This window comes from Phoca vitulina, unplaced genomic scaffold (assembly GCF_004348235.1).
Source record: "Phoca vitulina isolate PV1807 unplaced genomic scaffold, GSC_HSeal_1.0 scaffold277, whole genome shotgun sequence".
In the NCBI taxonomy this organism is placed as follows: domain Eukaryota; kingdom Metazoa; phylum Chordata; class Mammalia; order Carnivora; family Phocidae; genus Phoca; species Phoca vitulina.
The window spans coordinates 29,838-41,026 of record NW_022589964.1 but is presented as its reverse complement, the minus strand read 5'-3'; the positions used below and the strand labels follow the sequence as shown (position 1 = coordinate 41,026).

General features: G+C 45.5%; 1 pseudogene; it reads right to left on the bottom strand.

Moving 5' to 3' along the window:
- Positions 1–459: 459 nt before the first annotated feature.
- Positions 460–11,189, bottom strand: part of LOC116629098 — a 35,186-nt pseudogene continuing 24,456 nt past the window's right edge.

The following is an 11,189-nucleotide window of genomic DNA, read 5'->3' as shown; positions in this document are numbered from 1 at the left end:
ACAATTGTCTGGCAGCTCTCAACATGCAGTCATGCAGAATCCTAAATAACATTGTCAATCTCAGTGTGGTGTTTCACAGAGGACTAACTTGGACCTTCAGCAACATCCTTGCCATATATCTTTGGAAGTTCTGGTCCTGAGAAGTTTATCACAATAAATGGAGGCTCTGGTCACAATTAAAATAAAAGGACCAGAGACATTTTCTGGAAAGTAAGAGAATACATCACCACATATTGAAATTCAAAAGGATTGTCACAGTGGAGATGCTCTTGGCTTCTGACTCCTTTGAGGGCTTCTCCAAAGGTGGGCACCAAATGCATTCTCTGCCCAGTTCTGACACTGTGACCGGTGGCATGCATTGATGAGGTGGTAACTGGGTGCCACCTTTAGTGGGAAACAGTTAACCACAGAGCAGAAGGTCACATCAGAACTGGTTAGGTTCATGCTGGAGTGTCCTCACTAGGGCCCAGGGGCAGTTGCTTTCTTACTGGTAGCTTCATCTTCATTCTGCATTGAGCTGGATGTGCTCATGTTGACTCGATCACTAAGGCCTCTAGTGACACTGTCGTAGGATGGTGGGAAAGATGTGGTAGATGCAGTTTCAGATTTGTCTGGGAGTGTGCAATTTTCATTTGCCATGAATACAACAAAGGCTGCACCTGGGGGTGACACAGCCTCTTCCTCAGCCCTGGGCACACCTGGGGGGTTGGAGATTGTCATGGAGTGGTGTAACACATAGCTCCGATAGGCCTTTTGAATGACAGTAGCTGAAATGTCTTCCTGCTTCCACCAGAGGGTGGTTGCTGTTGGTACATAAGATGTTTTTGAAACATTATTTGCCATAAACTTCTCTTCAATATTTGCCTTCAGAGAATCCAACTCCCCAGATTCTCCCAGAACATTCTTAGTGAAGGTAAAAAGAATGTCCAAACAGTGAATCTTATCTCCAGGGACCAAGGGTAGGTCTATCTGGATTAATAGATTCCGATTGGGTTTTGGGATTCGCAGGGGGCCTGAAAGGGTGTCTGCAAAGGCTGAGAGGCAGAAAAGGTAATAAACTAAGGGGCCTCTGGGTCGAACTTCTCCCGGGTCTCATAGAACATGTCAAAGTCATCCTCACTCAAAGGTTCACTGCTCTCTTGCGTGGCCACATTGAAGTTCTCCAGAATCACAGCAGTGTACATGTTGACCACGATGAGGAAGGAGATGATGATGTACATGGCGAAGAAGAGGATGCCCATGGCTGGGTTCCCACAGTTCCCCCAGGAGCCATTGCTGTTGGGCAGATTGGGGTCATAGAAAGGGAGTCCTGTGTTGAAGATAAGGCTGAGGAGACCATCCCAGCCAGCTTGTATGGTGATCTGGAAGAGGCACAGCATGCTGTTGGTGAAGGTCTGGAAGTTGAACATGTCATCGATGCCAGCCTCCCTGCTTACATGGGGGAAGCTGGCTATGCCAAAGATGGAGTAGATGAACATGACAAGGAAGAACAGCAGCCCTATGTTGAAGAGAGCAGGCAGGGGCATCATGAGGGCAAAGAGCAGTGTGCGGATTCCCTTGGCTGCTTGTATCAGCCTGAGGATGCGACGAATTCGGGCCAGGTGGGTGACTCAGAAGAATGTTGGGGAGAAGTAATTTTCAAGTGATGTAAGAACTGCAGAAAATGCCAGGAGTTTAGAAGAGGGGGAAATGATCTAATTAGTATTTGCAAGCATGAGCCTTCTTCGTCAACCTCCATGGTCAAAGCCCTATCTTCTGCAGCCTAGTTTAAGTGGAAGGGACTGCACCTTTTTCCACATGTACACAGCCCTTGTCTGGTACTGTCTATTACACAGGCCCTACTCTTCCCTGAGAATTCAGCCTTGGGACATGCTTTTTCCTCCACCTTTTCCTGGTCCTGTGCTCTGTGAAGGCCAGGATCCCCTGTGATTCATCTTCCCATCTCCTATTGTGAAGATTGACTCAGTTCCTGGCACATGGTCCTGTGGATAATTGTACAGAGCCTGGTATTAATTATAAGGGGGCCTGAAGAGTTGGGCAACTTGCTGACAGCTAAAGTAGACAGGCTTTGAATGGCCAGCTGTCTGCATAATGGCTTTTATTTGTTTCATTCATCTCCAGCTGCGTTTGAACTCTATGTTAGGGCCTGGGGATGGGCTTGTTTAGGGTCAGTTATGGCCCTCCCACCCCCCAACTATGAACAAAGTTGGAAAAATGAAGAATGTATATGTCTTCCTATATGATATCTAACTTGAAGATTTGTGAAGCTTGATCTTGGGGCCGCGGATGCCTATTGGTACCACGAAAGATAAGATGAGGCCTTTAGGTCAGACAGGATTCAAAATCTCTCAGGACAAATGGTGAGGAGTGTGGTGGCAAGCTCTCTCTCCTTGCCAGGGTTCCCTTGACCCTCTTCCCCTACTTGCCTTTTGTCATATGAATATAGATGGTCACAGTATTGTGTTGGAAGGTGGAAGGAAATGGGACGACGTCTGGGAAGTAATTATAATATTGTATTATAAAATCTTTATGAAAGTCCCTCTCTTAAAGCAAGTTTAACTGGGGTATTTTTCCACAGCGTGGGGTATGTGTCTATATAACCTACTAAGATTCTGCCAGCCAACAAGTCTACATAATACTTCAAGGGAGTATGAGTCTTCATATTTGTAACAATTAGATACTCAATTCATGTCTTGCTAGTGGGAAGGAAGAAAGGGAGAGAGGGAGGGCAGAAGGATGAAGAGGTGGGTTCTTTCGCTTGTTTTCCAGGTGTCTCTATGACTGATTTCTAACCAGGGGATGGTGTTGCTGTGTAGGTCATAGGAACTGGTAGTTAAGGTGTCCCCATCATAGAATGGAGTACTTTGAGTATATTTTATTTCTATAGTGTTGTTATGGGAAGTCACATAAGCAAGCTCTTTTCTCTACTGTAATGTCAAAATGACCTTTAGAGTTTCTCACTTTGGAAAGCAAACAAACAAAACAAACCTCCCACAAAAAACCAGGAGCAACAGGAAAATAAAACAAAACAGAAAACAAAAATAAATGGAAACCTCCCAAACAAAAAAAACACAACCAAGGCTGTGTTTCAGCACCAGGGTGGGGAGATTGATGAAGTGCTGCCAAGTTATAGTTAGATGCTGTTAGCTCTTGAAGGTAAATCAATGGAAAATTAAATCTACAGCTATGCTCTGACGTGAAAAGTAAGCAGGTCATGATATAACAGGTCAGGATATATTTATAATGCAAAGTAAAGCTGGTGCACTGTCATTTGGCCTTTGTAGGGCTAAACTTTGCCTAAACCACAAGAAGGCTAAGGACATTCTCTTGCTTGTTGGTAGAAGGCAGCTAGTTCATTTGAAGGACATTAGCCTGGTCTAGATTCAGCTCTACCCTTTACAAACTGTATGACTTTGCATAACTTTCTTAACCTGTAAGGCTCAATTTTAAATGTATAAAATGAAGATAATAACACTCCTTCAGAGAGCTGTTGTGAAGATCCAAGGAGACCAGCCCAGTTCTCAGAAGTCAGCAAGCACTCAACTGTAGTGGCTCCATTCCCCACTTTAGCTTCTGATTTTATGAGTTTTCTCTGAACACTCATTGGCCCCCAAATACTGGGCCTATCATTCAAACACCCAGACTATGCCTAAGAGCGCTGATCTCTTGGCATTGATCTTGGATTTGTCTATCATGCACATTCCCTAAGCAGACAGTTATATAAAGATTTAACTGCAGATCCTTGACTTAAGAATCTCCTTTGAACACTCAGTCTTTGCTCACTCTTCTGGCAACCACCTCCTTTTCCAGAAAGTATTTACTGACTCACCTCCATCATACCACCCATTCTCCTCTTTGAAGACCATCAAGATAAGGCCCACTGGAAGTTCCATCATCTTATATTCTCTGGAGGAGTGACTGACTGTCCCCATCAGCCCCAAAGTTCAGGCAATGGGCTATGCACACAGTAGGTGTCTAAAAACACTTTGTGACAACATGGAGAAGGCCAATGGAAACTCTCCATTTCACAGAGAGGACAGGGGCATTTTAAATCTGCTGCTCTTGGAAAGCAGCAAATACTGGGCCCCCCTAACACACAATGTAAATTTAAAAAGGTTTTTGGTTGCCCCCCTTGGTTTTGGAAAAAAAAAAAAAAAAACAGCCCAAACAACCCCAAGCAGAGTCTGGGCTTCCCCACCACCTGTGAGCCCACTTACTCCAAATGGAGAGGACCACGACAATGAAGTCAAACACATTCCAGCCGTTGGTGAAGTAGTGATGCCGCAAGGCGAACAACTTCATGACATACTCGCCCGTGAAGACAGCCACAAAGAACTGACTGATTTTGTTAAGGATTTTTGTCTTTTCTTCACACTGCTCATCAGTCTCTACCATCATGGTGATCATGTTGAGGCAGATGAGGACCATGATGATAATGTCAAAAGCTTGTCTGATCACAATGTCAAAGACAAAGCCCTGGTACTTGTTCTGAGAAAACAAGAGATGGTCCATCAGGGCCTTTCTGGCCAACATACAAGAGGCATCTGGAGAGGCTGCCTTCTCCACAGATGGCTTTCTAAAATCTGGCTCTTATCTTCCTCACACCACATCCAAACAGAAGCCAAGTCCTGTCCTTACTCCTTCCAAAATCTTATTCTTAGGTGATCCTCCTTCAATGCCTCAATTCAAGTCCTTGTTGCCTTTCCCACCCCCTTGAAGTCACCAGGCACTTTTTCCTCACTGGTGCACCATTTGCAAGCTCTTCCCTTCGCATCTCTTGGCTATCTAAATTCCAATCGTCCTGAGTGATCCATTTTTCTTAAGCCCTACTCCTTCCAGGGTGATCTCCCTAATCACATCACACCACATTGCCTATTTCCTCTCTCCTCCCACAGCCTTTGTAGTCAGTCTTGATTGAGTTCTGGCATTTCATGTGTGCTTCTCTTCTTCTCTACTAGATAGTGAGCTCCTTGAGGATGGGGCCATGTTTTATTTAACATTGTGTTCCCATAGTGCCTGCAGAGCATGAGTTCAAGAACTGCAAACTCAGTGGCTGCTCATTCTCCCCCACCCCAGGTACACCAGGGCAAGAGGGTAGGCCTGGAGTCCTTCTTGTTTCCCACTGTAACTTCCAGACCTTTGCTCCTCCTGCATCTTGCAAAACCCTTCCTCCTTTGAAGCTTGTGTCATCTAGGTAGTTCATCTTCACCTCTTCTTCACTGCTGCCACTTACAAACCTCCTGGTCCTTCGGCTTCATTACTGAGGAGTGAGCTTTTGGCCAGACTTGCCCACTCTTGGCTACTACCTCTTGGTTCCTTAGCTAAATCTCTAATGACCTAGCTGTTCCTAGCTTAAAGAAAAAAAAAAATCTTCCTGAACCTTACATCTCCCTCCAGCTACCACCCTACTTCTCCCCCTACTTTCACAGCCAAATTCTTGAAGGCATTTTGTGCAATCACTGTTCCCACTCACTCCCCAATTCACCTCCAAATGGCTTTTGTCCCCATCCTGCCACTGAGATGGTTCTCGTTAAGATCACCAATGACCTCCAGAATGTAAGTCCAAGGGCACTTGTTTGGCATTGCTTGCCACACCTGCCACCTTGAAACTCTCCTTTCTTAGTCTCCATCATGCCTTACTTCCCTGGTTCTTTTCTTGCCTTTCTGGCTATTCTGCTTTGAGTCTTCTTTATGCAACCCTTAGATGTTAGAGCACCTCAAGTCTCAGTCCTAGGCACCCTTTGCTCATCACCCCATTCTTTCTCTCTTAGGAATCTCTCCAACCTGTGAATTGATATGTGTGCGATTTTCGCTAATTTTTTTTTAGAATTTTGTTTATTATGTTATGTTAGTCACCATTAAGTACATCATTAGTTTTTGATGTAGTGTTCCATGATTCATTGTTTGTGTATAACACCCATTTCTTCCCTATGTCACAGGACTATAGTCTCTTTGAGGGCAGGAATTTTGTATGTGTTGCTCACTGCTCTATCCCCAGTGTCTGCCGAGTACGTGGCATGCAATAGATGCTCAGTAAATAGATGAATGAATGGATGACAGAGGGACAGCTCTGAATTACTCACACCTCAAATAAAATTAGAAGGCCACTCTATTCTATACAACAGGCAATTACTGAATGTATACTATGTGCCAGTCTCTGCATGAGTGGAGGCAGAGAGGACCCTGTCATGAGTCTCATCAGGGAGCTCACAGGAGCTGCAAAGCAGACATGGGGGAGGAGGGCTGTGACAGAGGCTGGGTCTTGCTTTCTGCTTCCTGGTGGGGAGAGGTTGCTACCCTGTGGGTTAGAGCAAAGAATCAGACCCAAGCGGGTCTGCTTCTGGGCATAACTGCTGGCCCATGTCTTTTCTGGAGTGGGAGGGGGATTGAAGAGCCACTAATAACTTCTATTTCATCACTGAAAATGGTGAAAAAATAAAGGGCCGTTCATGACCACACAACTTCTAATTGAACAGAGCAGGTGACAACATTACTAAGTTGTAGGCATTGAGTTTGCCCTGGATATTTGGATGCTGGGGAATGGAGCAGCTTGCTGGCTACTCTTGGCTTAACCTGAGGGCAGGGTTCACTTCTTTGCAACCCTCAAGTGCTCTCAGAGATGATGAAGTGGGTGACTGATGATGTGATATTCTAGAGCCTATTATTTTCCTATAAAGTGAAGTATGTGAAACCTGCTTTTAGTAATTTCTATAGCAGGGAATGTTATAGAATAAAATTTCCCAGTCTTGTGGAAGCTGTAGTCTTTGCTATGGATGAAGCATACAATTTAGAACTTGAGCTTTGCCAGTGGTGAGGAGGAATGTGAGTGTGTGTGTGTATGTGTGTGTGTGTGTGTGTGTGTATCCCAGGTTGACCCTGCTGGGAAATGGCACCCATGCACCTGTGGGTCAGAACTCCTGTGTCAATGCTCAGCTTATGTGACCAGCTCAACCTGTTGGAACTGCTAAGGGAAGAAGATGAGCATTCCAGTGCCAATAATCTAGTGAAAAGAGAGCTGGATCCGGGAAGGTGAATCTTAGGGAGGAGTGGGGATTTCTCTTTTTGCTTGTGTTTCTTTCTTGGCTCTGGACTTTGAGGAAGGCAGATGATCAGGCTTGTCCCACTGGGTGGTGGGTGCCAAGATGTTGTCTGCCATATGGATGTTGGCCAGGAGCAAGGATGGGCCAAGACTTGTGGGCCCTGGAGATCAGCCAAATGCAGTTGCTACTTGGGCCCCTGCCCTGCTAATTTCCCCTTTGGGACCCCTAAGACTTCAAAGTCTTGTTTAAACGTTCCAGCCTTGCCTCGGCTATGATAAGGGGAACAAAGGAAAAAAGTGTTGGCTATGCTTGGAACACAGTATTAAGGAGAGAGCCATATTCCTCCACTAAAGCTAGGACAGTATTGATAGTTAATTAGTAATACACCCCCTTCCCATCCAAAGGGATGATGAATCTCAGAAACACAGTTGGGCTGTGAGGTCTCACTTCCCTTATCTATGTGGTGAGCCTCCCCCATTGCCAACCTTGGAAGGTCTTGGTTATGGCTTGATCAGGGGAAATGGTGATTTTGTCATAGGTCTTCCTGCCCAGCCATTGACTTCCACTCCGACTGTAGTGCCTGGAATTTCAACATTAGGTTCCTACCTTTGTATTAAGATAGTGTCCTCTCCAGAGTCCCTTTTTGAAATGCAGCTCATCCTATCCCAGTGAAATTGTCCTCCTTGAAAGGAGGAAGTTATGGTGGCCTGTGGGATTAGTTGATAAAAGTGGAGAATCTGAGATGTTATAGAGAGATTGAGCAGTGTGTAGGGCAAGGTACTAACAATTGTCATGATTTTGCCAAGGGATGTCCCTAGCACAGACTCCTTACTTTCTGGTTCAAGTGTAGATTCAGCATCAGTCCAGCCACCACTGAAGGCCAGCAGGGACTCAGCTGCTTGTTTCTCTGTAAGTCTTAGGATCCTCCTCCCCTGACTTGATGCTGATTGGCTGGGCTCAGCCATTTACCTGCATCTTTTAATTCTGAGCTTGTTCCTGCCTGACAGAGGGGTACTCCCTGAGCCTTAAGGCTCACTCAACCCCAGATATCTTGATTTGATGGGGGATTTGGAAGGAAATCTCTCTCCCTACAGAGGTCTGAACATCCTATCACCCCTCATTATAACACTTCTTATCAGAATTGACCATAGGGATACATTTATGACCACTGTTTCCAAGTAAAGTATATCCAAAGGTCATAGCATTTTTTTTCTCCCATAAATGTTTTCAAGACTATGTGCTTATGAACTTTTTAGTAACTTATACAAACCCCATGCCTTGATTTAGAAATCCTAATGCCTTGGTCAATAGAATATATGCCTCCTTAGTTCTAGGGAAATTCCTCTCCTATTTTGTAGGTCCTTAGGCTTTGCCCTGATGGTGGTGGTGGTGGTGGGAGGGGGTCTAATGGCATAAGCACCTGTAATTTTCTTCACAGATACTGCATCTTAACCACAGAAAGGTTATGTAAATGGACAAGGTGCCAATTCCATTCTGATGGCTCAGAAATTCTTGGAAGAAGTTCCATTGTACATTTCCTACATAGCAATACTCCCACTCTCAAACCTGTTCATCCACTCTCAACGGAAGCCAACTAGAGGTTTGACATTTTCCATCTTCTGGTGGAGGACTGAGAAGAACCTAGGTGATAATATGTATGGTTTGAGTGTTGCATTTCATGGGGGAATAAAAGGGCATGTCTCTTAGGGTTTTTGTGAATAAAGGAATTGAAGTGGAGTGTAGCTCTAAGTTTTGGTCAATCTTTAAACACAACAATGGGATAACTTTTGGTTCCTATTTACCATGACCATGATGGGGACCAGGATCCCAGGGGCTTGGGTTTTGGCCATTTCCTGTCTGTCTACTGTAGGCATGGGGTGGAATGTAGGGTGAGGCTGGAGATTCATTGCAACCTAGATCATGATGCATAACCACACAAACACTTCATCTCAGGGCTTTTACCACCTTTAGTATCATTTAGCCTAACCTGCTCCCAATCTTGTGATTGAACCCTAAACTCGTTGGGGAACTCAGTACTTCCCTAAACAGGTCTATTTGGAGTACCTGTAGGAGATATATTCACTCCAGAAGACAAATTTCCTTCTTTTAGACTTCTCATTCCTTGGGCCTGGGAACTCTCATTACATCATCCCCAAATTCAACCCAGATTTCTCCCTTCACAGAGAGCACTGGCCAACCCCTACTCACCATTGGAATAAGCTATCAGTTGGGTTTCCAGACACATTCTGCTTCAGGGAAGCTCTGGGGCTCACCAGGGGTCATGGGATGGGCTTCTGGGGTTTCTTGGGGCCCAGCTTCTTCATGGCATTGTAGTACTTCTTTTGCTCCTCTGTCATGAAGATGTCCTGGCCCCCTAAGTACAGGAGAGGATAACACACAACACTGTTTTTAAAGCAACAAGAACTCCCAGGAATACCAAAATCAGAGCATGCTGGAGAAGAAGAACGTCTCTACCTTCTCCCTTCTCTGAAGAAAGACATGTCAAGGACAGAATCAAGCAGCGTCCTGCCCAAGGTGCCACAACCAGTGACAGAGTGGGTGGGAATGAGCCCCAGCTCTGACTCCCTGCCTGAGTCTCTGGCACAAAGCCTGTTTATTTCTCTCCTGCAGGAACCCAGAGGTACTGCATGGGCAGAGGGTGGGAAGAATTTGGGAGTAGAACCTAAGGAGAAGGTAAATATCAGTTTAAATCTGAGCCTTGCATCCAGCCTGATCATTTTAGTCAAATCCACTGGGCTTCTGGAATCATAGTTCCTGCCAGGGGCAAGAGCTTCCCTCAGGGCCTTCTGCTGCAAAGACCTTGAGATCCAAACCGTTGACCCCTTCCTGGAGAGGAGGAGCTAAGGACAGTTACTGACTTATCCAAGGGTCTTTGGAGAACTCTTGATCCATTTGCATTGCCCTCTGCTGTTACAATGCCAGAATTTCCACCATCGAAAATGCCTTCCTCCCTTAGCTTTGGGTTTTCTTTGAGGACCCTCTAGACCTCCTTCATTCAACCCCCCACCTTTCACTTCCTGGCATAATTTGAATTCTTCCCACTTCCATAGCATGTTTGTGTAACTGAGTTCACTGCAAATGCTCGGGAAATGGGCTGAGATCTCTGGGATTTGAGAGGAGATTTTAAGAAAATCTGTGGATACAGAGAGCTTCCAGGGAGAGGCATCTCAGTGGGGCAGGGCAGAGGGTTGGGAGCACTGGGTAGGGCCACACTGAAAATTCTGGGCAAGGAGTCAGCAAATGTAGTACCCCCCCCAACTTCAACCCTGGCTTATCTCATTCTATCACCTAACATGGCCAACTCCCTGGCAAGGTCGTACTCAGTTGCCTCATCTATAAAATGGGAGAAGGGATTGCTTGAATGGTCTCAAAGCCCTCTAGGGTGCTGATGACATTGACTAGCACTTCACAGCTGTCTTGCTGAGCCCCTCTGGGGCAGAGAAGGGCTGCCCAATTCTTATGCCCAGAACTCTGGCCAAGGACTTCCTATAGGTGGGAAGACTATGCCATTTGACATTTATTTTGAATTATATTAGTATAATAGCTCAGTCTTAAACTAGTTGCTTCTTTTATTTTTTAAAATATTTTATTTATTTATTTGAGAGAGAGAGAATGAGTGAGAGAAAGAAAGAGAGAGAGAGCACAAGCAGGGGGGAGGGGCAGAGGGAGAGGGAGAAGCAGACTCTCTACTGAGTGGGGAGCCCAAGGTGGCAGCTCGATCCCAGGACCCCAGGATCATGACCTGAGCTGAGGTCAGACACTTAACCGACTGAGCCACCCAGGCACCTCTAAACTATGTGCTTCTTTTTTTTTTTTTTAAAGATTTTATTTATTTATTTATTTATTTGACAGAGAGAGACACAGCAAGAGAGGGAACACAAGCAGGGGGAGTGGGAGAGGGAGAAGCAGGCTCCTGGCTGAGCAGGGAGCCCGATGCGGGGCTCGATCCCAGGACCCTGGGATCATGACCTGAGCTGAAGGCAGACGCTTAACGACTGAGCCACCCAGGCGCCCCTAAACTATGTGCTTCTTGAACAGGCTTTTACTTTCCCCTCACCAGAATCCTATGAGTAGGTGTTATTAACTCCACTGAATGGATGAGAAAGCTGATGTTCAGAGAGTTTTTAG